This window comes from Sus scrofa, chromosome 8 (assembly GCF_054392235.1).
Source record: "Sus scrofa isolate SSC_HxYL_T2T_F1_AM1 chromosome 8, Sscrofa_HxYL_maternal_Yorkshire_Landrace_v2.0, whole genome shotgun sequence".
Classification (NCBI taxonomy): Eukaryota; Metazoa; Chordata; class Mammalia; order Artiodactyla; family Suidae; genus Sus; species Sus scrofa.
The window spans coordinates 80,950,559-80,977,723 of record NC_139390.1 but is presented as its reverse complement, the minus strand read 5'-3'; the positions used below and the strand labels follow the sequence as shown (position 1 = coordinate 80,977,723).

General features: G+C 41.8%; 1 long non-coding RNA gene across 2 annotated transcripts in view; it reads left to right on the top strand.

The window, feature by feature from the left end:
- The first annotated feature begins 2,181 nt into the window (after window positions 1-2,181).
- LOC146400893 (uncharacterized) overlaps window positions 2,182-27,165 on the top strand; it is a 40,985-nt gene continuing 16,001 nt past the window's right edge. The window contains exons 1-3 of one of the 2 annotated variants that reach the window (XR_014813804.1): window positions 2,182-2,528; window positions 7,109-7,206; window positions 9,256-9,305. This is a non-coding gene — a long non-coding RNA (uncharacterized LOC146400893). The remainder of the gene's footprint in view (window positions 2,529-7,108; window positions 7,207-9,255; window positions 9,306-27,165) is intronic. The other variant, XR_014813805.1, reaches the window with a different exon arrangement.

The following is a 27,165-nucleotide window of genomic DNA, read 5'->3' as shown; positions in this document are numbered from 1 at the left end:
GGCAACGCCGGATCGTTAACCCACTGAGCAAGGGCAGGGACCGAACCCGCAACCTCATGGTTCCTAGTCGGATTCGTTAACCACTGCGCCACGACGGGAACTCCAACAGCCTATTTCTTGAACCCAAGATAGTTTCCATTGGTTTTTGTTTTATCTCCAGATTATGCCAAATTCAGCATGTTGTTCACCTTCCAGAAACCCACAAAGTTGTTTTTCGTAAGTATAAATCAGAGAAATATGAAGGAACACGAAGTATAAACCATAGAGAAATAGTTTAAGATGATTATTTTTATATTCTCATCTCTATTTACTTGCTTTAAAAGTTCTAGTTAACACAGTGTACAAGCAGTTTCATTCCTTTAATTCATCAACAGCCCTCTGCCCCACAATAGTGAAATAAGAGTTTTAACTAAGGAACAACCCCGCCTTGGCTGAAAAGGCAGCTGCAAGCCTTTCCAGATATGCTCGCCTCATGCCATCCTTCTTGTAATCATGTAGCAACCATGTACCCCATGTCCAAGCCAGCAGCCCTGCTAATCCTGTTCCAAGCATTGCTTATCAGTTCAGTTTCTGTAACCTTGCTTGCTCAGTTTCTTAGGGAGGAACACAGTCTGCCTGGGGAAGTGGGGAGGTCCGGGCCACTTACATGGAAAAAACAAGACCCTGTATTGTATACAAGTTGCGGAAAGCAAAGACCTGGTGCTCAGACTCTGGAGGTGACTCCTCTGAGCCCGCACTGGTGCTGAGTAATGACTAAACCTTCATTTTTCGCATCTCCGAGGGCCGTTTGTCTCCTTCCGCTGCCACGGTTTCTGCAACAATAGGAGTGGGGCAAAGTCAGATCAGCTCTGACCCTCAGCTCCATCCTGCAGAGGTTCCGTGAGGATGCCAGCAGCCCTTGGGAGAGTGATCTTGCTGGATCTCTGCTGCCTTTGCATCCTTGCACTTTCCGTTTGGGGCTCTGGGCTGCTTGCAGGCTCCTGCGCCCTGAAGGGAAAACAAAAAGCCGGTTCTACTCTGTCTTGAAATTTTCCACCGTGTCTTACAGATTTCAGGAGCCACTCCTTTTGCTTCTGGGCTTTGAAACATCCTATGGCAGATACGATGACTTAAGAATCTGAACAAGGAAACATTTACAAATTCATGGCACTAATTTGATATGCGGCTTACATCTCTGCCTCAGACTTTACATCGTCTCTGTAGCCTGTGGTGGTCATTTGAATTATCTCAGCCACAAAGCGAGCTGTGTCTGATTTTTTTGTGGCATCCATTCATTCTCTTCTTTCTCTCCTCCCTTCCCAGGATGTCCCCAGGATCGCAGACACAACCGCTTGTAGTGCCTTGTTTCAATGTTGCACTTCCACAAAGGATCTTGACCTAAAACTCCCCAAGTGAGATTGTTCTTCCTTCTTTGAAAACTAATGAAAAGACACTATTCTGTGTGCCATCTGTAAAACGGTTTAATTGGAGATTGACAGATGGTTCATCAGACAGTACTGCTTCTCATGTCCAGGTAGTTGCTGTTGACCTTTCTGAGCTCAGATGTCCTGGAGAAATAACATAGAAGTAATTATAGGACCACTCGTCTTCAATAACTTCATAATTTACTGGCTTGTTCGTATGTATCACAGCATGTCTGCGTTTACTCTTTTAGGATCGTAAAGCCATCCATCTTATAGCTCCCTGGAGTTACATGGTACAGCAAGAATGTGTAAACCACTAACCTGAGTAATTAAGAACTACGTCTACACTGCACTTTTTTTCCAAATTTACCTAAGGCTTGGCTGTGCCAAGGAACACAGTTCCCTGGGAAAAACCTTCACAGAGAATCTTTACCGTAGGCTTTAGAAATTTCAACGTGAAAGAAGGCAGGATTCTATGACAGTCAATCAGAAAGAGGAAGTTTAAGCACTCCTGGTTATGCCATCATAGCTTATGAAAAAGGAGAGATATGGAACAGGACCTTATGGGACCTGCCCAGGAAAGCCCTTCCACATATCCTCTGCTTTAGCTCTTCTCTGAATTATGAAATGTATCTTGTTGAAGGTTTACAAGAACAAGGAGATCTGACCTCTGTGGGCAGCTACAAGAACAAAGGATGTTTTCACCAAGACATTTGCAACAACCAACCACTCCCCTCCCCCTCCCTGCCTTTAAAAATGCTTTGCAATTTTGTTTCCGGGAGTTCAGGATAGTTTGGGGGCAAGGGCCACCTGTCTCCTTGCAGAGCCTGCAATTAACCATCCTCTGCTCCAAACTCCAAATGTTTTGGTTTGTTTGGCCTTACTGTGTGTCAGGCACCCGGACTTGCCCTAGCAATTTTGGCAAAGCCAGCCCAAGAGCCTGTGCCTGAGGCTTCTTGGCCCTGGCTAGGGCAGCCTCTTCCTCACCCCTCAGCAGTTGCTGGAGCCCATTTCACTCGGGGACCTGGGGGGGACGGTCCCTGACAGGTGCTAGGCGCCCATGGCAGGAGGCTGTTTGGAGCCGAGAAACATCTGGAGCTTCGGTCCATGCTGAGTGTCATGGGGGTAAGTCATTCCAACCTGCACAAGCTGGGAGTCCTCTCCAGTCTGCCTGGGCTTCTTCCTTTGCAGGAAGGGAGCCACTTTGGGTCCGTAGCTTGTGAGACCTGAGCTAATCTGGAGGTTCCCTCCGTTTGGGAGGGGAAGTGGAATTTTAGACAACACCTTCTCTGATTTTCTGTCAGTGTAACCATAGCTTATTTGTTGTTTGTGTTTTGTGTGTATTGCTTTGGGGTGAGCCCCTTGTGGCCCATTCTCTTTCTGGAGCCAGGCTGCTCTAGAGACCTCTGTCTGGGAACAGAAATGGCATTTCTGGACTACTCCTTGTACCACCCTTGGTTTGTTGTTTGTGTGTGTGTTGTACATGCATCAGTCAGTTGAGGTGTCTTTAGTGACAGGGCTCATGTGTGACCCCAGGTATCTTCCCTGTTATGATGGGGTTTGCCTGTGGCAGAGCAGTGGTTGGGATTTTCCCTTTGCAGTGGATGGGAGTGTCTCTTTGTGGTGCCAGGGACCTGTGATCCTGAGACCCTTGTGCCTTGTATTTGTTTGTTTGAGATTTGATAACACCTGCCATGATAATCCGAGCTCTATTCCATTTGATAATTTGATAGTCTCCCTAAGGTATGTTTTGCAAAACTGGGAGATCTTTTTATGCTTCTAGGAAGAGAAAGAAAGATTTTTTTTTTTTTTTAAGCACTGCATGGCCATTATATTCTTCAGACTCTGGAGAAAATTGGTTCAGATGAAACTCTTGAAATCCCCAAACTGGTTCTTTTTGCACATGCAGTTTGAGAAAGCTGGCTTGATGCCTTCACCTAGGTGTTGTAGAAGTTAAATAAAATCTTGTTATATCCATTACCAATTTGTCATCAAGAAAAATAACTCTGGTAGGGTGAAGTTTTATGAGTGAATTAAAGGTAAATGAGATAAAAGCTTTTAAGTAAACTGCTATAGGAATAATTATGCTTCAAAAATGTCTATCTAAAATAGTCCCTCCAGATTTTGGTAACAATGACTTGCCTCTTGGTTTTCACTAGAAAATTAAGGCTTTGAGAGTTGAGGCTAATCTAAATATGTAATTAAAGCTACTAAATATGTAATTAAAGCTACTAAATATGTAATTAAAGCTACTAAAAATAATAGCAGAAACATCCCACTATATTGTAGGAAAACGGCATGTATGTTTTGAGAAGAAAAGGAATTGTATGTATGTCAGGCTGAGATTAGATGAAGCTTAATTAGGTAAACAGATTTCATTATTATATGTAGACTAGATTTGGTTCCTCTTTGCTAAGAGAACAATTTACTTAGAAAGCTGCTTTTGATAGGATTATGAACTTTCTTGCCTTTAAGTGATCTGTGTTTGTTTTTCAGTATCCACAGTGACCTCTAAGTCTCTGCTTTTAAAACTGATAGTTTTGACAAACTTCCTATCAAATTCTGATGAAGGTTCTTTTGATTTCAGCTAACTTTGAGATTTCAGAGGGTCCCTGAGGCATCTCAGAAAAAAAAAAAAAAATATATATATATATGTATATATTTATTTATTTAACTAGGATTGGTTGGTATGATAAATTACACAGAAAATATTGTCAAATGAGTGATAAACCTCCTCAGATTATACAGTATGAATAAATGTTATTGATATAGATGTTTTAGAAATTATATAACGTTTCTGAAATTTGGATATGTCCTGGTAAAATGTTAGAATTTTATATATTTTAAAATGTATGTCACAGCAATTTGCGTAAGCATCTTTGTTAAGAAGCACTGTGATCAGGTCTTTTTTTTTTTTTTTTTTTAATCTTTAATAGACAGTTAAGCTGATGCTTTGCAAAACTGCCACTTTTCTTAAGAAGCACCTTTTTCAAAAACAGGTTTCTGAGTTCCCATTGTGGCACAGTGGTTAACAAACCTGACTAAGAACCATGAGGTTGCGGGTTCGATCCCTGGCCTTGCTCAGTGGGTTAGGGATCGGGCATTGCTGTGGCTGTGGTGTAGGCCGGTGGCTACAGCTCCGATTGGGTGCGACCCAAGAAATGGCAAAAAAAACCAAAACCAAAACAAAACAAAACAAAAAAAAACAGGTTTCTAATAAGTTTTTAGTCACACTGAAACTGACAGCCCTAACGGCCTGAACCTAGCCAGAACACAGACAGGGACTCGAACCCAGCCTAAACCCAGATTGGAACTTAAACCCACAGTTTTAAATTAGAATCACTCCCCTGGTGTCTGGAGTCACTGAGGTTCAGGTATTTTATGCCTCTGTGCAGAAGGAATTCAGCGAGAGACAAAGTGCTAGGCAGGAAATAGATTTATTAGGATAGGACTCTTGTGAGAGATGCAAGCAGGCAGGCAAGGAGCCTCTGCCCCCAGGATCCGGTGGGCTACAGTTCATCATCCAAGGTGGGTGGGGGTCAGAAAAGACCGCCTCTTTCTCTTAGCGTAGTAGCTCCTCCTTAGTATCTGGCAAGGTGTGTATTCAAGTCAGTAGAAGGGCTGGCCTCAAACTCCTGCTCTTGGTCTGAATTTGAATGCAGGGCTCACCCCATCCCCCACCCAATATCTTGAGCCTCCACTAGGCGAGCAAGCCTGCCTTGCTCTGATGGCTTTTTTGAGCAATTTATTAACTTACGGTGATCTCCCCATGTCCCCTAAGTTTCCCTCGTTATCTGTGGTCCTTTATTGGGACTTCTATAACTATCTGTGCCTACTTCATCCATATCAATACTGCTAAAATAGGTAAGATATTTTGAAAGTCTAATGGAAACTCTGATTCCATAGAACTGTGGGTAAGAGAGATTGAGTATGTAAGACTGAGTAAACTGATGAATATGGTGATGATTTTTGGTTGTTCCTGAGATGTTATTGGTTTTTGATCTGTGTTTTTTGCAGATGTGGGCACATCTGTCGCCCTGGGCGAGTTGTGACCTGTAGCTCTTTGGTGGTTATGCCTTTGAGGGCAAAGTTGAAGCGTTTGTCCTTTCTCTCTACCTAACCTCTCCAGAGATTGGAAACTCTTAGATTCCTAGTGACTTTGTCAGATAAATTAGGAAGGCCACCTTCTAATGGGTGCAAAAAATTTTCAGGGTATTTTGGGGACCTCAAAAAGGGAGGGGTTCACCCAAACCTGTACGGTGAAGTCTGACAGTTCTTTGGCAGGGCTGTCCTGGCCCTGAGAGGCTTTATGAAATCTCAGTCTGAGATTTCTTATGAAAAAATTCCGCACAACATATTTAAAGGAACAAATTATGATCAATTGACTGGACTCATTTTGAAAACAAACTGATCTTAATTTGGCTGTATTTTATTTTACTTTATTTTGCCTTTTTAGGGTTGCACCCGTAGCACATGGAAGTTCCCAGGTTAGGGGTCGAATTGGAGCTACAGCTGCTGGCCTACGTCACAGCTACAGCAACGCGGAATCCGAGCCACATCTGCAACCTCCACCAAAGCTTAAGGCAATGCTAGATCCTTAACCCACCGAAAGAGGCCAGGGATTGAACCTGCATCCTCGCCCCACTTTGTCAAGTTCTTAACCCCCTGAGCCACAATGGGAATGCCTGACAAAGCCCCACATTTGAACATACCACTGTTTAGAAGGAAAAAACCTTATGATAGTATTTTTCTTTAGACTTTCTGTGTACTTTGGGAATTGCCTTTGAGGTTTTTAATTAGGGAATGGTTTTAGAATGCTGGAAGGAGGAAAACAAGGGGCTTGATCAGAGCAGCTTTTCTCTTTGGCCTCTCATAGCGACATCCTACCAAACGTCACGAGGGGCAGAGCTGGTTTTTGCCTGAACTGATTTTAAGATTGGAATAGCAGAGCAGATTTTACACCTGAGGAATTAGAAATACATCATTGCTTTTACCAAGAGCAATATATTATCACTTTTATTTGCCATTGAGGGAAATGACTTCTGGAGAGCACAGGGGATGGGCACTCTGCTACCGCTGCTGTAGATATTTTACTATTTTCTTGTCTTCTCTGTTGCCCTATAAGAATTTACTTTTCCTTTCATTGGCGTGGTTCAGTATGTAGATTTTCACCCCTTAAAAGTGCTTAGAGGCAAAGTACAATGACCCCAAACCCAGAGGTCCCATAGTGGCTCAGCGGTAACAAACCCAACTAGTATCCATGAGGATGCGGGTTCGATCCCTGGCCCCACTCAGTGGGTTAAGGATCTGGTGTTATTGTGAGCTGTGGTGTAGGTCGCAGGCATGGCTCTCGGATCCTTTGTTGCTGTGGCTGGGGTGTAGGTGCTGTGGCTGGGGTGTAGGCCGGCAGCTACACCTCTGATTCGACCCCAAGCCTGGGAATTTCCATATGCCATGGCTGCAGCCCGAAAAAGCCAAAAAAAAAAAAAAAAAAAGGACCCCCCCCCCCAAACAATGACCAAAAACTCATTGAAACAGAAAAAAAATTCCCAGGGCATAACTACCTAAGTATATAGCCACAACTTCTGCATTTGGATAATTTAAAACTAATATTTTACAAATTTTTCCCTATTTTGATTAAAGTATCATTTAACTTAAATCTTAAAAAGTATATCACACTCTGTGCTTTGCTTCTAATTCCTCAGGTACTATATGGACGGAAGCTGGATTATTTGGTTTTTGATTCTCTCTCAGAGAAACCAACGTGTCTGCTAACTGCTGCCAAGTTAAAATTGTCTGTAAGGTAAATACTGACGTCATTTTAATGGCTGGGTCACCACATGTGTCTTGGCTAATTTTACAAGACAATGTTCATGTGACTTATCATAAAACTTTAAAATGTGAAGTCTTCTTATTCTTGGGAAAAAATGTAAGTCACTTGGCTCTTTACCATCACATAAGTCAGAAGTATCTTCAGGAAATACAGCCACCTGTGGACGAGGTTTGCTCACAGAGATGGATGATGCAGCCTTAGGAATAACATACACAAAAAAGGCCTACAATCCCAACAATAAGGAAAAGGTTAAATATATATTTTTGTGTCTTTTTAGGGCCACACCCGCAGCCTATGGAGGTTCCCAGGCGAGAGGTCCAGTTGGGGCTGTAGCCACTGGCTTACACCACAGCCACAGCAACACGGGATCCCTAACCCATTGGGCGAGGCCAGGGATCGAACCCACTTCCTCATGGATGCTAGTCGGGTTTGTTAACTGCTGAGCCACGACAGGAACTCCAAGGAAAAGGTTAAATGAATGGTGAAAGGTCCAGGCAATAAAAGCTCATGTGGTCACTAGAATTCTATTTGTGAAAAGCTTTATTAACAAGGAAAATGGCTAATGCTGTCATATAAAGTTCATGATAGGAGTTCCCGTCATGGCTCAGTGGTTAGCGAACCCACTAGCATCCATGAAGATGTGGGTTTGATCCTTGGTCTTGCTCAGTGGGTTAAGGATCCAGCCATGAGCTGTGGTGTAGGTTGCAGACGTGGCTCGGATCCTGCGTTGCTGTGGCTGTGGTGTAGGCTGGCAGCTACAGCTCCGTTTGGATCCCTAGCTTGGGAACCTCCATATGCCGTGGGTACAGCCCCAAAAAGACAAAAAAATAAAATAAAATAAAAGTAAATAAATAAATAAATAAATAAAGTATGTGATAAATGTCTTAGTCCTGCCTTTGAAATGTTTCTGTTAGTTTCAGTGGAGTAATTTTTCTTATTTTATACAATATGAAATTGGCCTGAGGCATGCACTATCCCAGCAGAAATTCCATTTAGACACAAGAATACTCACATGATTTAGTTTTGTTAGGAAATACCTAAAAGTTCTAGTTTAGTTGAATCATCAAAATCATAATATTTAATCTGTGTAAGTAGCTGCTTTTACGTGGTAGAATTAATTTTTTAAAAACGAACCCTTAGTGGAGTTCCCTGGTGGCTGAAGGGGTTAAGGATTGGGCATTGTCACTGCTATGGTGTGGGTTTGATCCCTAGCCTAGGAAATTCTGCATGCTGGGGGCATGGCCAAAAAAATGAACCCATGGTAATACAATTAATTATATGATTTGTGCTTTAAACTACAGTTTGAAAATGACATACTTTTGAATAACTACTAGCTCCTTGTAACTCTTATTCCTTTTAGTGTCATGCATCTGAACTCATTGACTTCTCCTGGGAATTCATGTTGGATTTTCACAATGAATGCTCAGGGCACGTGTAGTGTGGGTAATTTCAGGTTTTAATAAAACTTTGGAATTAAAATTGCTAATCACAAAAGAGAGGGGATTATGTTTTTCTTTTCTTTTTAGGGTTGCACCTGCAGCACAGGGAAATACCCTGGCCGGGCACTGAATCTGAGCTGCAGCTGCTGGCCTGCGCCACAGCAGCACTGGACCTGAGCTGCATCTGCAACCTACACTGCAGCTTGAGGCAACGCCAGTTCCTTAACCCACTGAACAAGACCAGGTATCGAACCTGCGTCCTCATAAACGACATTGTGTCCTTAAACCGCTGAGACACAACAGAAACTCCAAGAAGTGATTACTTTTTAAAGTTATTATCCTTATTTCATCACTTTCATCACTGATGAAAGTTCCACTTATTTTGAACATAATGTGAGACCTTTTCATTGATTATATTTTGAAATTCACCTGGGACTCGTTCTTTGCAGGCTACGTAAACATTACGATTAATTAATATTTAATGTAGCTTTCCAAGTAATGAAAAGATTGATTAGTCTGTCACCTTTGAGTTGACTACATACATTTTATAGTGCATAATACATTTATTTTTATATGTTAGGACTGTACAGACCACCATGGCTCCATATATAAAGGACATTCACCAAAAAGGTAATCTGAAAAATGTTTGTCATTCAATCATCTTAATTTCCTGTTTTCAGTGCCATGTCAAATTTTAAGAATGAGGCAATTTATATATTAAAAACTACATGATTAAAATGGACTGATGCAGTCACCCAAAGTAAATAACTCAATGAATGTTTAAAAGGGCTTTTTAGCCACATTGATGTGGTTCTGAGGAGAGAAGGCAGTTGCCCTCTGTTAACCTACTCGCATATTTGGGTTGATTTCTAGTTGGAGGACAGAATTGTGCTGATTCGCTCTCTCTCACCCTGTGTCTTCTGTGACTCACAGCAAATCTTACCAACATGACTTGCTGGAGTCACGCTGGAACTTGAGGGATTTAGGACTCATAAAAGCTGCCCACCACACTTGAAACACAAATCCTGAACTCTGGCCTTGTTATATTAATGCTTTGATTTATTGGGCTAAGGTAGAAAGCCTTTTGCAGTTGCCAAAAGACTGAATATTTCTTAAGTCCTGAAAATGCATCTCTACCTAAAACAGTTAAATCCTTTAGAATATGTTGTTATTTAAGATCATAAGATGAAGGGAGTTCCCATCGTGGCTCAGTGGAAATGAATCCGACTAGTACCCAAGAGGATGTAGGTTCGATCCCTGGCCTCGCTCAATGGGTTAAGGATTCTACGTTGCTGTGGCTGTGGCGTAGGTCAGCAGCTGCAGCTCGGATTCGACCCCTAGCCTGGAAACCTCCATATGCCACAGACGTGGCCCTAAAAAGACAAAAAAAATTATAAGATGAAGAGCTTTAAATAATTTGAATTAATAGTCCCGATATAGTTGTTATGTACCCTTTAGTTTCATTGATGCATTTCAGAATACACCTGTTGGGAGGGTCTATTTTTTAAATACCGTTGATGTCCACCAGGGGGAACCATATCCCCTTTAAAAAAAAAATCAGTTACCCAGAAAAAATAAGGCAAAACCAAAATGTCGGACTTAACCAACCCTCTCGTGGTGAACCCCAGGTAGTGCTGGTAAATTTGTTATTTGTATATTGTCTTTCATTTTGGAATCATAAGATGTCCATGAATCCACGAGGGTTTTACTGCTCTTGCGACACAGCAGAGAGCGAGATGCTGGATACCAATAAGCCCCAAGACTCTAGTGGCTCCTTAGAGCAAAAGGCAGAAGAAGAGGGTTTGGAGGAGGGAGTGTCTCACAAAGGAAGTGACAGTAGGAGCTGTTGTTGGGAAGATTTCTGTGCGAGGGTGAGAAGGGATGTAAAGGAGGTGGAGCCTTAGAGAACCTCTGGGGAGAGGGCGGGAGCTGAGGGGCTGAACCCGGAGCCCAGGGAAGTGCAGTCACCAGACCCCAGGAGAAGGGAGATTTAGGAATATGTAGGGCGCATGGGGAGGGGGTGGGATGGGTTCAAAGGTAGCTGACAAGGTCGAAGGGAGTGAAAAACAGAGAAAGGACTGTCCTACTGGGTTCGAGAGAGGACGAGTGGGTTTAAATTCTAATTGCACATCCTTACTCATCATTCTTGGGACAGTTAATAGGAGTGGTTAGCAGAGCACTCAGAGCTTTGCAGGTGCTGCCTGATGATCATTGTCCTTAACGCACACACAAGCCCTTGTAGGGTCTGATCCGCAGACACAGCAGTTGTTGGAGCAGTGGGAAGAGCGGGGTTTCTTCCAGCCTCCATCACCAGCCAGCTGTGTGGCCAGAGCAGGCACTTGATCTCTGCGCACCTTGACTTCTTCACTGTACATGAGGTGGTTGGGTGAGGTCAAGATTCTTCACCTGGTTTCTGAGGATGGGCTTCAAGGAATCTGAGACTCCCCTGAAATGATAAACAAAAATGCTTTTCCCCTGTAAGGAGAGGATTCATAGCTTTTATCAGATTCCTCAGAGGAAAACAGGCCTTCGAAAGATAAGGACGAGCAGATTAGTTGATCGCTAGAGTCCTGTCTTCTTTAGAATTCTGGAATTCCGTTTGCCTCTTTGGCGTTTAGCTGTAGTGTCCACATCACTGTCAGAGACGGCGGTAAAGGTTAGAGCCTCTGAGAGGATCTGAGAGGATCTTCTCCAGACGATCTGACTGTCTGATTGGATCGACTCCAGACGGGACCATGGGCCATGACGATGAAGGCGATGCTGAAGGTGAAAAGAATGCTGCCAACAGGACCAACTCAGATGGACCAAGTGCAAAGTGGCCCAAATCACCACTCTTAACAGTAGCTTTTATGAAATTTTAAAATGGCCACTATTTTCTTTATCACCTACAGCCACTTAAAGAAGTCTTTGGCTCATACGTGGAAAGCTTTTTTTTTTTTTTTTTTTTTTTTTTTTTGTTCCCCTGGGACTGTTTTGTCAAACTTTTCTTCTCTTTCTCTCAGTGAAAGATATGATAAATGTTTAAAAATGAATCCCTTTTCTTGAGTGAGAAGTAAGTTTCCGGCTAAATAATGTATGAAATCCACTAAATTGGCAACTGAATTCTTAACCATTTTCTACTTTTTAAATAATCACTGAATTAAATGGCGTGGTGTCTACATCTTTTAGCTTCTGCTTCTGTTATGAAAAGTACCTGTCATGGTTCGCGGACAGTGACATTTCAAAGAAGTGACATGAGCAGGTGGTGACAGTTGGGTGTTTAAGAATGGCAGTTCTGTATAAGTAGGAGGAAAATGGGAACGGAGAGAAATACTGAAGAGAAAGGAGAGCCCTTGAGAGAGACCCAAGGACACTTTTTTTTTTTTTTTTTTTGTCTTTTTGCCTTTTCTGGGGCCGCTCCCGTGGCTTATGGATGTTCCCAGGCTATGCGTCCAATCGTGGGATGCGAGCCGTGTCTGCAACCTACACCACAGCTCCCGGCAATGTCGGATCCTTAACCCACTAAGCAGGCCAGGGACTGAACCTGCAACCTCATGGTTCCTAGTCGGATTCGTTAGCCACTGCACCACAGCGGGAACTCCCCAAGGAAACCTTGAATCCACTTTCATACCCAATACACACATATATCTGGAGACGATACCACTCAGTGGCTACATTTTTAACTTGTACCTTAAAAGAGTCAAAGGGGGAATGCGTTCATGCTGTGATATGCTATTTATATAAACATGAATAGAAGCCTTTAAGTAAATAACTTACATTAACTGTAACTGAGATGTTCTCTCTCCTGTAGCCAAGCTTGGATTTTACTTAACGAAGGATCATCATGTGTATATATTCCTTTTTTTTTGTCTTTTTTTGTCTTTTTTCCTTTTCTAGGGCTGCTTGCCACAGCATATGGAGGTTCCCAGGCTAGAGGTCTAATTGGAGCTGTAGATGCCAGCCAATGCCACAGCCACAGCCACAGCAACGCTGGATTCCAGCGGCATCTGCAACCTACACCACAGCTCACGCCGGATTCTTAACCCACTGAGAAAGGCCAGGGATCGAACCCGCAACCTCATGGTTCCTAGTTGGATTCTTTAACCACTATGCCACAATGGGAACTCCTGTGTATATATTCCTTAAAAAAAAAAAGAAAAAAGAGAATCTTAAAGATGGAAACAGATCATGTCTTGAATAGGCCACAGTTATTTTTATGAAGATCTAACTTGGAATCCTGCTGTGGCCCAGTGGTTTAACACTCTGACTATAGTAGCTCAGGTCCTCGAGGAGGGGTGGATTCTATCCCTGGCCTGTCATAGTGGGTTAAAGGATCTGGCACGGGGAGTTCCTGTTGTGGCTCAGTGGATTAAGGACCTGACATTGTCTCTATGAGGATGTGGGATGGACCCCCAGCCTCACTCAGTGGGTTAAGCATCTGATGTTGCTGCAGGTTGCAGCATAGGTTACAGATATGGCTTGGATCTGGCGGTGCTGTGGCTGTGATGTAGGCTGCAGCTGCAGCTCTGATTAGACCCCTGGCCTGGGAACTTCCATGTGACACAGGTGCAGCCGAAAAAAGGGAAAAAAAAAAAAGATTCAGCATTGTGGCAGCTGCAGTGTAGGTTGCAGCTGCAGCTCACATTCAGTCCCAGGCCCAGAAACTTGCATATGCTGCAGATACTGTCATAAAAAAAAAAAAAAAGACCTTAAGTGTCACATCTCCATTCACATCAGACACTAGCTATGAGAAGCATAAATACCTGGAGCAGCTGCTGCCACTTAAATATTGCACAGGAATACGGTTGCCTGGGATGTGCTTGCCTCTAAAAGGAAAAAAAAAAAATCAGAACAACAATGGGAAGAGAAAGCAGTTCATTGGTTGTAAATGGCTGATGGGACGCAGCTCAAAGTGGTTGCCATGGTGATTCTCTTCCAGCACTTGATCACCGTAGCTGGATGTACCCACCCTCTGGAGTGTGCTGCCCTTGGCAAGATGGCCAGAAAGGCTGGTGTCAATCTGATCTGTTACTGGAGGTGACATCATGGGAGAGGTTACTGACATTTTAGGTGACACCTCCTAAGTGAGAAGCTAGCAGGTGATAAGCAATTATGATCATTGAATCTGGTCTAACTATTGGTTTTGGGTATAACTCTTAGGACCCAGCTCTAGAAGTCTGTTTCTCATCTGTTACTCTATAAAATCTGGAGTGTTAGCTGCTACATAGGTTATATCCATTTCTGTTCATAAAATCTGGAGTGTTAGCTGCTACATAGGTTATATCCATTTCTGTTCATAAACCATTTGTGTGTGGTATGAAGAAGTTACCAATTCATTAAAGGCAGTGTTTAAAATGACTCTGGACCCTTCTTTGGACATGGAAGGTCAAACTGAAATTGTGCTTCTTTTGGGGTTTTTTTTTTAGGGTCACACCCGCGGCATATGGAGGTTCCCAGGCTAGGGGTCAAATCAGAGCTACAGCTGCTGGCCTACGCCAGAGCCACAGCAACTCGGGATCTGAGCCATGTCTGCAACCTACACCACAGCTCACAGCAACGCTGGATCCTTAACCCACTGAGCGAGGCCAGGGATAGAACCTGCGTCCTCATGGATACTAGTCGTTACTGCTGAGCCATGACAGGAACTCCAGGATATCTGACCTTTAATGGTCCAGACCCTATCTACTCCCTGTTGTAATGGAGGAGTGTAACTGACACAGGATGAAACATATTTATCATAGTATATAACGTGTTCTTCCATGTTCTACTTTCTATGCTTTACATTACATATATGTCATCAGGTGTAACAGCAGACTCCGTATTGGCGACTCAAGAGGGGAGTAGTCCCCGCTTTCGCCTTTGGTGATGCTGTGGCTTCTGGCTTTTGGGCTGCTCTGTGCTGTGCACAGGCCTCAGGTAACAGAAAGTAGCCCAGGCAGCTTTGGAGTCACTGCAAGGGGGTTCCATATGAATGACCACATCTCAGCGGCGTCCGCTGGTGCTCTGGGAGTTCCCACAGCTTTCAGGCCCATGTCCTGCTTTCATGACTCCAGCCTGAGCCCGTTTGGGGAGGGCATAGAGGACCCCCCACCTTAGCCATGTTCTTTCCAGAATTTGGTGCTCAGCCTGGGAGGATGTACATCACAGGTCTCTGAACAAAGAACCTGATGCTTATGGGAAGCAGGGGAAGGGTATCAAAACAAAGCCCCTGTCTTTTAGGGATGTGTGTTGCTAACTTTTATTATCAACGTTGACTTTATATGAAGCATGATCCTCTACTGGTGATCAATTGCTATAGGACCTTTCGAATTTGGCAAATCACTTTGCAAGAGCAAGAAGAGATTACGTGTGTATTTATACCAGTCCCATGAGGCGGACGCTATCCGTGTCCTGCTTTAGAGATGAAGGAACTCAGAGAAACTGGGGTGGAGTGGGTGGTGGGGGTGCCCAGGGTCCAGGGCTGGCATGTGTTGCCACTAGGCTTCCTCAGACTCTCTTTGGTTCACCATTCTCATCTACCAAATGGAGGTTACAATATCTGCCCAAGTGAAACATTTTTATTTATTTGTATTGCGGCATATGGAGGTTCCCAGTCTAGGGGTCAAATCAGAGCTACAGCTGAGGACCTTACACCACAGCAATGCCTGATCCAAGCCGCATCTGTAACCTACGCCACAGCTTATGGCAACTCGGGATCCTTAACCCATTGAGCGAGGCTAGGGATCAAACCTGCATCCTCACGGATCCTAGTCGGGTTTGCTAACTGCTGAGCCACAAAGGGAATTCCTCAAGATACTGTTTTTAATGCAGTATATTATACTGGTATATGGTACAAATGATCCAACCAATTCTAAGTAGACATATACATTGGTTCCAGTTTTATTTACTATCTTATTTTTATCTTTTTAGGACGGTGCCTGTGGCATATGGAGGTTCCCAGGTTAGGGGTTGAATCAGAGCTACAGATGCTGGCCTACACCGCAGCCACAGCAACTCAGCATCCAAGCTGCATCTGCGACCTACACCACAGCTCATAGCAAGGCCAGATCCTTAACCCACTGAGCAAGGCCAGGGATTGAACCCGAGTCCTCGTGGATATTAGTCGGATTTGTTTCCATTGAGTCACGACAGGAACTCCTCTTTACTATTTTATGTAAGCTACAGTGAATATCCTTAGAGCTAAATTTTGATGTCTATTTTTGATTACTTCTTTAAAATCCATTCTTCTGGTTTTGGGTGTTTTCAGGAGCATTCAGCTCATTAGGGTGATCACTGACAGAGCACGTACCATGTGCTGGATACAAAAGACATAAAGTTTGTTCTCAGAGAGGTCTCGATGCAGTAGGAATTCAGAAGAATATTTGCAAGTTTAAAAACTGTGATTAAAAAAAAAAAAAGACGAAAACAGCTAAAGCCAATAGATGTAGCCTCTTCATTTGTATAAAAATTTATAAGATGCAAGTCTGACCACAGGGTGGCACTGATACATTTCTAGTTATTTTCTGTGTTCAGCCGTTTTTTGCGGGTTTTTTTTTTTTTGCTGACCTATTTTTTGGTGAAAAAAATTTAGGATTCGTTTGACATTTAAGAAATTAGCTTCAGAGTTCTTGCTGTGGTGCAATAAGGATTGGTGGTGACTTAGGAGAGCTGGGACGCAATTTCGATCCCTAGCCCAGCACAGTGGGTTAAGAACCCAGAGGCATTGCTGTAGCTGTGGCTTAGGTTGCTACTGCCACTGGGATCTGATTCCTGGCTGGGGAACCCCATATGCGGGGCAGCCAAAAAAGAAAAAAAAAAATTAGCCTACACTTTAAAAAAGACAGGACAGCATTTTTATTTAAAACCCTAGTATTGGGGAGTTCCTATTGTGGCTCAGTGGTAACAGACCCAACTAGTATCCATGAGGATGCAGGTTCAATCTCTGGCTTCATGCAGGGAGTTAAGGATCCGGTGTTGACATAAGCTGTGGAGTAGGTCACAGAATCTAACTAGTATCCATGAGGACGTGGGTTCAATCCCTGACCTCACTCAGTGGGTTAAGGATCCAGCATTGCCACAAGTGGCAACATAGGTCACAAGTGTGGCTCGGATCTGGCGTTGCTGTGGCTGTGGTGTAGGCTGGCGGCTACAGCTCTGATTCAACCCCTAGCCTGGGAATCTCCATATGCTGCAGGTGTGGCCCTAAAAACCAAAAAAAAAAAAAAAACCCAGAAAATTTTGCCATTTTTTTTTTTTGTTTCCTTTGCAGTCTTACAGGCCACCTCTCTCAGTGTGGTACTCAGTATTGGTGGAATATTCAAAGACTGGCATTTGGTGCCAGACTGGTAGGAAGCGATATATTATAAAGATCATAGAATGCCATATAACACCTGCATTTTAGAAATTTTATTATCTACTTATTAAACCATATTTAACTGTTGCTTATTAAACCATATTTAATTATAAACCACATTGTTTATATTGTGTATTAGTTTTATTTGTATTGTGAAACACAAATTTTATATCCTAGCCATTATTATCTTCTTAGCATCCAGAGCTAAATTTCAAGACCATTCTTCTGTCATCTTAAAATTCACACATCTGGAGTCCCTAGTGGCATAGTGGTTAAGGATCTGGTGTTGTCACTGCTGTGCCTTGGGTTTGATCTCCGGTTTAGGAACTTCCACATGACATAGGCACAGCCAAAAAAAAAAAAAAAAAAAAAAAAAAAAAAAAAATCACCCTTCCTTCAATAATATGTGTTTTGTATATTTCCTATTACTGTGGTCTTTAGTTTATTATTAAGCTGAGCTTTGTATGCTTAGGCTTTCCTTTTGTCCCCCAAAGATAGTGTTGAAGTTCTAACACCAGTACCTTAGAATGGAACCTTAACTGGAGTTTGTCTTTTTTAAAAAATTTAAAACATTTTTTATGGCCTCACCCATGGCCTATGGAAGAATCCAAGCCACAGCTGCAACCCACACCACAGCTGCAGAAAGGCTGGATCCTTTAACCCACTGCCCTGGGCTGGGAATTGAACCCACACATTTGCAGCAACCCGAGCTGCTACAGTTGGATTCTTAACACACTGGGCCACAGCAGGAACTCCTTGGAGACAGTCTTTATAGAAGTGATCAAATCAAAATGGGATCATTAGGGTGGGCCCTAATCCAATAGGACTTTTGTTCTTATAAAAGTGGAGATGAGACGTGGCCATAAAGACACACAGTGGGAAGACGATGTGGAGACACACAGGTGGTGGGGGGCAGGACTCCATGTGAAGACCGGATTGGAATGATGTGTCTGCAAACCAAGGGACTCCAGAGATGGCTGGCAGCCCCCAGAGGCTGGGAAAGGGCAGGGAAGGACTGTCCCCTGGAGCCCTCAGAGAGAGCATGGCTCTGCCTTTTGACACCTTGACTTCAAACGCTCAGCCGCCGAAACTGTAATGTTTCCTTAAGGGGCCCAGTTTAGGGTTCTTTGTTTGGCAGCCCTAGGAAGCTAGTACTGATTTAAAGTCTTTTTTTTTTCCCACTGTACAGCATGGGGACCAAGTGACACATACATGTATACATAATTTTTCCTCCCATTGTTGTGTTGCAATATAAGTATCTAGACATAGTTCTCAGTGCTACACAGCGGGATCTCATTGTAAATCCATTCCAAGAGCAATAGTTTGCATCCGTTAACCCCAAGCTCCCCATCCCTCCCACTCCCTCCCTCTCACCCTGGGGAAGCCACAAGTCTATTCTCCAAGTCTATGATTTTCTTTTCTGTGGAAATGTTCATTTGTGCTGGATATTAGATTCCAGTTATAAGTGATATCATATGGTATTTGCCTTTTCTTTCTGACTTATTTCACTCACTGTGAGAGTCTCTAGTTCCATCCATGTTGCTGCAAATGACATTATGTCATTCTTTTTTATGGCTGAGTAGTATTCCATTGTGTATATATACCACATCTTCCTAATCCAATTGTCTGTCGATGGACACTTGGGTTGTTTCCATGTCTTGGCTATTGTGAATAGTGCTGCAATGAACATGCAGTTGCGTGTGTCTTTTTTAAGGAAAGTTTTGTCCGGATATATGCCCAAGAGTGGGATTGCTGGGTTGTATGGTAGTTCTATGTATAGATTTCTAAGGTACCTCCATACAGTTCTCCATAGTAGCTGTATCAGCTTACATTCCCACCAACAGTGCAGGAGGGTTCCCTTTTCTCCACACCCCTTCCAGCACTTGTTATTTGTGGTAGAGTCTCTTTCTTTAAGGACTAACTGCACTAAATAGAGTGGAACCCTGAAATACCAAGTTATCTAGTAAGTCACTTGTTCTATCATTCTGTTCCCTCCAGGGCTTGGTTGTTAGTACCAGAAGTCTTCTGGCCTGATTCTAAGAAGTTCCTACTGGAGTTCCTGGGGGGTTTAGTGGGTTAAGAATCCAGCCTTGTCACTGCTGTGACTCTGGTTACACCTGTGGGGGTGGGTTTGATCTCTGGCCTGGGAACTTCCGCATGCCAAGGGGAAAGCCAAGAAAAAAAGAAGATTGTAGAACATGAGTCCACTCACCACGATGGAGCGTTGTCGTATGTAGGTCTTTGCCTCTAGTGTCAAGTGGAGAGTCTCTAGACAGCAGTTCAGACCCCAATTATCCAGACAGTGGCTCCACTCTTGTCTCCACTCTTCCTCTGAACTGCATCTAGAGCCAGACTGGTACTGCTCACTGTTCTTTCTGACTCTCTGTCCACCTCCTCCTTGGCTGTCATGTGGCACCAGGCTGGAGGAAGCAATAAAGACATGAAGGTTTCAGCACTGCTGGGAAATGGCCTGCCACATGTCATGCTCACACTGTATTCTTTGCCTCAGATGACCATCTGCTTTTGCAGTGTTGACCCTAGCTTGAGAGTGAAGGGTGTCCAGATTTACATCTATTGCCCTGTATCAGACGGCACTCGAATATCTGAATGGATTTGGTTTTGTTAGTAATTTTACTCTTTTTTATTTATTTATTTTTTTTTGTCTTTTGTTGTTGTTATTGTTGTTGCTATTTCTTGGGCCGCTCCCTCGGCATATGGAGGTTCCCAGGCTAGGGGTTGAATCGGAGCTGTAGCCACCGGCCTACGCCAGAGCCACAGCAACGTGGGATCCGAGCCGCGTCTGCAACCTACACCACAGCTCATGGCAACGCCGGATCGTTAACCCACTGAGCAAGGGCAGGGACCGAACCCGCAACCTCATGGTTCCTAGTCGGATTCGTTAACCACTGCGCCACGATGGGAACTCCAGTAATTTTACTCTTACCTCAAACTCATCCACCTCTGTTTAAGACCTGTGCCTTTTTGAGAGTAATGTGGTCTTTTTCCCACTGACCCGGATCTGATGAACTTTGTTTCTTCCATGTCAGGTCAGTTTTCAATCCAGAATAGCTTTCATTTGAATTTCCCTTGATATTCATCCAGATTTGTCAGTTTTCTTATTTAGATTCTGAAGGCTGTTATTACAGTCTTTTCATTGGTTTTCATGCCTCTTGTTCCAGTGCCACAGCTTTCCAACTGTGAAACAGGACTTGAAGTGCCAGAAATCTGACCTCCGAGATTTTATCATCTTGGTTTTATCTATTCAGATTGTAAACTCTTTGAGGGCATGGATCTTTGCTTTTGTACAGATTTATCAGAACTGCATCACCTAGCACAGAATAGCTAGTAAAGAACATGAACTCTAAAGGCATTGCTGGGCATCCTTCTGCCACCTCCTGGCTCTGCAAGATGGGACAAGTTACCCAGGCTTTATGTGCCTTAGTTCACCCATCTGCGGAGTAATGATAATGGTAACATCTCCTTTCACTGGATTATTATGAAGGCAGGAGTTAAAAAAGTAATAAATGCAAAGCACCTAGAACAGGACCAAAATATATTAGTAAGTGTTCAATAACATGTTCACTTTTATTGTTTTGCACTTTAATACCCATTATGTATTGGTAGACTAATAAAAAGTAAATTGCATTAACAGAAGAATAGAAGCCTGCTTTGACTTTCTCTGAATGTGTGTTGCACATCTCAATTATGGTGATGTAGTCCTGGTTCTTGTTGATTTTCTCAGGTATAAAATAAGGATAATAATAATAAGGTTGTTGGAATGATTACAGTAAATGGTTGCTGTTGGTAAGAAGGAGTCCAGTGCTTTGTCACATGGTAAACACTGAAAAAATGCTACCTAGTGGAAACATGGATATCGGTGGTACCCCAGGAGTGAAGCAGCAGTAACAGTGCTGGTAATGGTAGCAATAGTAACATCTGTATTTAGTATTTATTGTACATTCATAAACCTGTGTTTGATGTTGAAAGGTATAAAATGAATATAAAAATAGAAGACGCAAAATGCACAATGAGTTTTGGATTATGTTTCCTCAAAAGTGTTGTTTGGCTATGGCATTTAGAATGGATAAACAGTGAGGTTGTGCTGTATAGCACAGGAAACTCTATCCGGTCTCTTGGGATGGAACATGATGGAAGATAATAGAAGAAAGGGAATGCATCTGTGTGTATGATTGGGTCACTTTTCTGTAGAGCAGAAAGTGGCACAACATTGCACATCAACAATACTGTTATAAAGCTATTTGAGAAGTTCCTGTCTGTGGCTAAGCGGTTAACTAACCTGACTAATATCCATGAAGACACAGCTTTGATCCCTGGCCTTGCTCAGTGGGTTAAGGATCCGGCATTGCCATGAGCTGTGGTGCAGGTGGCAGACCTGGCTCGGATCTGGCTTTGATGTGGCCGTGGTATAGGTTGGCAGCTGTAGCTCTGATTAGACTCCTAGTCTGGGAACCTCCATATGCTGAGGGTGTGGCCCTAAAAAGACAAAAAAAAAAAAAGTTGTTTGGCATAATATAGTCTCTTTTCCTTAGGTTTTCCCTTGGACTTCTCTAAACCATAGATTTCCCTGTTTTTCACCCAGGCACAATATAGGATTTCCTGTACTCAAATATCTTCCTGATGAGTAGTGCATCCTATCTAATAAGCCCTCTGGCATGGGGTTCATCTCCTTTGGTACATTGGCTGAGCAGCTGATGTATGAATTTGGCAACCCATGGCATTTTCTCTTACCTGACGTAGCTTGTGACTTTCCTTGAGTCTCTGTTACTGAAATTCCAGGTCTGTGTCTGATAGGGTTCTTTTTTTGAAATGTTACCTTCTCGGAGTTCCCATCATGGCTCAGTGGTAATGAATCCGACTAGTGTCCATGAAGATGCAGGTTCAATCCCTGGCCTCACTCAGTGGGTTAATGATCTGATGCTGCCATGAGCTGTGGTGTAGATTGCAGACACAGCTTGGATCTGGTGTTGCTGTGGCTGTGGTGTAGGCTGGCAGCTGGAGCTCAGATTCAACCCCTAAAGCCTGGGAACTTCCATATGCTGAGGCCCTAAAAAGCCAAAGGGGGGGGGGAAGGAAGAAATTTTACATTCTCTTTCTTTCTAGACGTTTTTGACAAATAAAAGTGCGGTTGTTTCCAAATCCAATACCATCTTTTCTAAGAAAAATGTGGAAACAGCATGACAGTTCTGTGATGTGATGAGTGGCATTTGTTAGAAGGTAGTTGGAATGAGATGATAAAGAGATTCTTTAAAAATTTACTTTATTGAGTAATTTACAATGTTGTGTTGGTTTCTGGTGTACAGAAAAGCGATTCAGTTATATATTTATGTGTATATATACTTTTTCATATTCTTCTATGGTTTATTATAGGATATTGAATATAGTTCCCTGTGCCACACACTAGGACCTTGTTTATGCATTCTCTGTATAGTAGCTTACATCCACTAATGCCAAACTCCCACTCCATACCTCCCCCAAGCCCCTTGCCCTTGGTAATCACAAGTTGGGAGTCTGTTTTCTGTTTTACAGAGAATTCATTTGTGTCATATATATATTTGCTTTTAAGGGCCGCATTCGTGGCATATGGAGGTTCCCAGGCTAGCAGTTGAATTGGAGCTGTAGCCTCCAGCCCATGCCACAGCCACAGCAATGTCAGATCCGAGCCAAGTCTGTGACCTTCACCACAGCTCATGGCAACGTGGATCCTTAACCCACTGAGCAAGGCCAGGAATCGAACCGGCAAGCTCATGGTTCCTCGTCAGGTTTGTTTCTGCTGTGCCACATCAGGAACTCCCATTTGTGTCATATTTTAGATTCCACCTTTAACTGAGAGCATGTGGTATTTGTCTTTCTCTGTCTAACTCACTTTACTTAGTAGGAGAATCTCTAGGTCCACCCATGTTGCTGCAAATGGCATTATTTCATTCTTTTTTAGGGCTGAATAGTATTCCATTGTGTATGTGTGTACCACATCTTTTTTATCCATTCATTTGTTGATGGGTATTTCTTGGTTATTGTAAACAGTGCTGCTGTGAACACAAGGATGTGTGCATTTTTTTGAATTACACTTTTGTCCAAATATATGCCCAAAAGTAAGATCGCAAAATCATGTTTGTTTTATTTTTTGTTTTTTAAGGAACCTCCATACTGTTTTCCATAAAGGTTGCACCAATTTACATTCCCACCAGCTGCGTAGGAGGGTTCCTTTTTCTCCACACCCTCTCCAGCATTTGTTATTTGCAGACCTTTTGATGATTGGCCATTCTGATTGGTGTAAAGTTATACGTCATTATACTTTTGATTTGCATTTCTCTAATAATTCACATTATTGAGCATAAAGAGATTTTTTTTTTAAGTTTGCTCTTAATTCATGTGCTTTTTATTTCTTATTTCTACTGAGTTGTAGCCTTCTTGAGAGCAAAACTTTCGTCTGGTTAGTTTTTGTGTCTTTTATAACCCTTAGCACAGCATCTTATAAATAATAAATATCAAATTAACATTTATTAAGTGAATGAATGAATAAATGCTGTGATCCACTAAAACCAATTGACCTACTATAGAGAATAAAAATGTGCTTTTCAATTTAAGAAGCAAGTTATATGTTTAAAGTTCTATTGTGAAGCCAAGGCCATGCATTTGACAGGAGAAACTGAGAACCAGGGAGCTGCACCCTTACTCAGTCCATTTAGCATCCTTTGCTGAACTCTAATACATACTTTATAGAAAGAAAATGCTTTTAATCTGTGTACCCAGAAGTTATGTCCTAAATTTTATATACATGTTCACTGTTATTTTCCTTGAAAGTTACTTTTCTAAACATCCCTCCAAAATGTGAAGGTTTTACCCAGAAGAAAATCTTAATTTTTGCTTCAGCAATTCAAGGAATATTGACTAATGTTTATTTGATTTAGATTTTTTTCAATGATGTAGTAATTTTCTTCCAAGTGAAACATATTTTTCTTGATTTCTTAACAATGTTCCTCAAATAGCATTCTTAGCAATTGCCATTTAAAAATCACTTCTGTTCAGCTAAATGGATGACATTCATTTATCATTTCTGATGTTCCTTTTCTCTATATCTCTATATTACTGTTTTTAAATATGGAGTTTCAACCAGTTATTCAATACAACGTAAACTATGACGACTGTTGTACTTTCATACCTAGAGCAACCAGAATGGATCTACAGCTTCTTCTCTAAGCACTGCCCCAAGGCTGCTATCTTAGGCACCTTCCTTGATGCCATTATGCAGTGCACATGGCCTTTTAAAATTTATAATTTATATTTATGAAGCTTAAAAATGCCGTGGTCACAGCACAGGATAACATAGCTGTAATTAGTATATTTATTCTTTTTCCACTTCAGTCTTTACTAAACTCCCAGTGAACTTTTACCCTGTAAATGACCTGATATGACATATTTGAACTTGCAATGAACTTTCACATGAACTTTCAGTTATCCTCTGAGAAATACAACAGATGGAAAATACGCAGATTTTTCAAATACTTTTAGATGCAGTCCTTTGACCTGTTTAACAGAGCCAACAGGACCCACTATCTCTTTCCAGTGTTTACTTTGCTGACTTGATGGTTCTGCAGGCTGTTGAGTTATATTACATGCCTATATTCAGAGGTTCAGTTATATTTTTGTTCAAGCAGCATCTCAATTTTAAACCAGCACTTGTATATGCATTTAAAGATGAAGCTAATTGGGTCATAAAACACAACAAATTCTAAGAGAACTTTACTGGACCTATCGAAAGACTGTTATTTCAAATCATTTAGATACTAGGGGTTTTTAAAGATCCATCTCAGATATTAGACTATGAATTGGCTGTAATGTTTTTCACTTTGAATAGTTTGCAGCTAGGAATTCAGTTCAAAGTGCACACGCTTTCTGAAGGGTCTCTTAGGAAAGGAAGAGGAAAATTAATTGAGCACCAACTACTGTCCTGTGAGACAGGCTCCTTATAGGTATTTCATCTTTGTAATTCTCTTCCGAAGTAGGTATCCTGCTCATTTTATAAGAGGAAAGGGAGATAGAGGGGTCGAGGAACTTGACTGAGAAGAGACAGTTAAAGTGGGAATTAAATCCAGGTCTCCCAGACTTTTAAATCCTTGCTCCTTCAGCAATTTCAGAGTGTGTGTGTGCATATATATATATATATATATGCACACACACACACACATTCCCACCAACTGGGAATATATGTATATGTGTGTGTTTATATGTATATATATGACTGGGTCACTTTGCTGTACAGCAGAAATTGACAGAACTTTGTAAATCAATCATAATAAAAAATTAAAAAAAAATTCAGGCTCCCAGAAACAGAACGTTTCCTTTGATTAAATAGATGCTAAAGATAAAAGTGTGATAAAACTAACTTTTATTACCATTGCTTTGAGAATTTCAAGTTTCTTTGTATTTATTACACGATATTCACAAATAATTTAGATCGAAAAACTCAGAATGTTCTCAGTGACATGAAAATGGTAACTTAAGATTTTTGCTTCCCTAGAACATGTCCTGTGTTTTGCAAAAAACTGTACAGCAAAGTGACCCAGTCATATATATACATATAAACACACACATATACATATATTCCCAGTTGGTGGGAATGTGTGTGTGTGTGTGCATATATATATATATGCACACACACACTCTGAATTGTAATATACATATTACATTCCCCACATACTACAGGCATGCCTATTATTTATCCATTGATATGCATCTCCTGTTTAGAATCAGTGCTTATTAACACCCACTTTATTCTCAGACTATAATTTATTCATCCTGCGGAGTGTTTTAGATGTTATTTAGTTCAGAGGGAGATTATACTTAATGGACAAAGATGTGTAAAATGACACACAACCGCATTTATAAGATCAGAATGTGAACTGGTTTAATGTGTAGTTTAGCCCAACTTTCCTGACACTTCACTTAGTCATGACAATATCATTGGCAAGACAGATCAAGATCTTTGCGGTTCACAAAGATGCGTTTGGAAGCTCAAAAGGCCTTTCGGGGTCTACTCAGTAATGTAATTTAAATGGCTGGCAGGTTAAAAGAAGTTGTGTTATTCCTTTTAAGAGCATTTCTAATATTTTCCATTCTTTAGTTTTTTAGCTTATTTTTACCAACAGGTTTGCATTAAAAGTAAGGAACAGTATTGTATTAAAATAAGTGATGCTGCTTTTCCCTCCAGTGTTTGGGGATTGAAGATGGAGCCGTGCAGGTGCAAAGACCAAAGGGATCTCTTCTTCCTCTTATAAGGTCTTTTCACTCATGTTATTTTGCTACTTGTTTAGAGTTATGGACAATAGATAGGGGAATCTAATTAGGGAAAATGTATTAATTTCTTATAGAAAGTGGGAAAAAAATATGGCAGGAGGATAAGCCCAGAGACCGTCTTTGGTTTCTTGGTATTGGGTAATATTAATGGATATATATAAATTCCCAAACTTAGAATTACACTTTTAACAAGGCAGTTTCTTAAGTTTAGGGTAATTGTTATTTATGTGGAACTACAGATGTATATGGTAGCATCACAATTACAAGCATCAAAGACAAGGACTGTAGGGTAGGTTCTGAAGTATTAACACAGACAGCGTATATCTGTCAGATACTGAAAATAATGTTATTTATTTTTTCTTTTTATAGCCACACCTGTGATATATGGAAGTCCCCGGGCTAAGGGTTGAATCAGAGCTGCAGCTGCAGCCTACACCACAGCCACGGCAACACCAGATTTGATCTATACTGCAACTTTTGGCAACATTGGAACCTTAATCCACTGAGGGAGGCCAGGGATCGAACCTGCATCCTCATGGATACTATGTCAGGTTCCTAACCTGCTAAGCCACAATGAGAACTCCAAAAATAATGTTCCTATTTTTGACATGATATGTCCATGCCAGAAAACATAAAATTTAGGTAGCATTTTCTTTTATCCTGTTGATTTAACACAGGGTCTGAAGGCTGCAGAGTGATGCTATTTCTAAAAATAAGGTGTCAGTTTAAAAAAAGAAAACTTTTAACAAAGGTTTTTGAATTAATTTTCATTAATAACCTGTAAGTGTTCTAATTAGGACTTTTTTGATTGCAAAAGAGGAAAACTTAATTCAAACTCACATAAACCAAAAAGGGTGGCAGTCA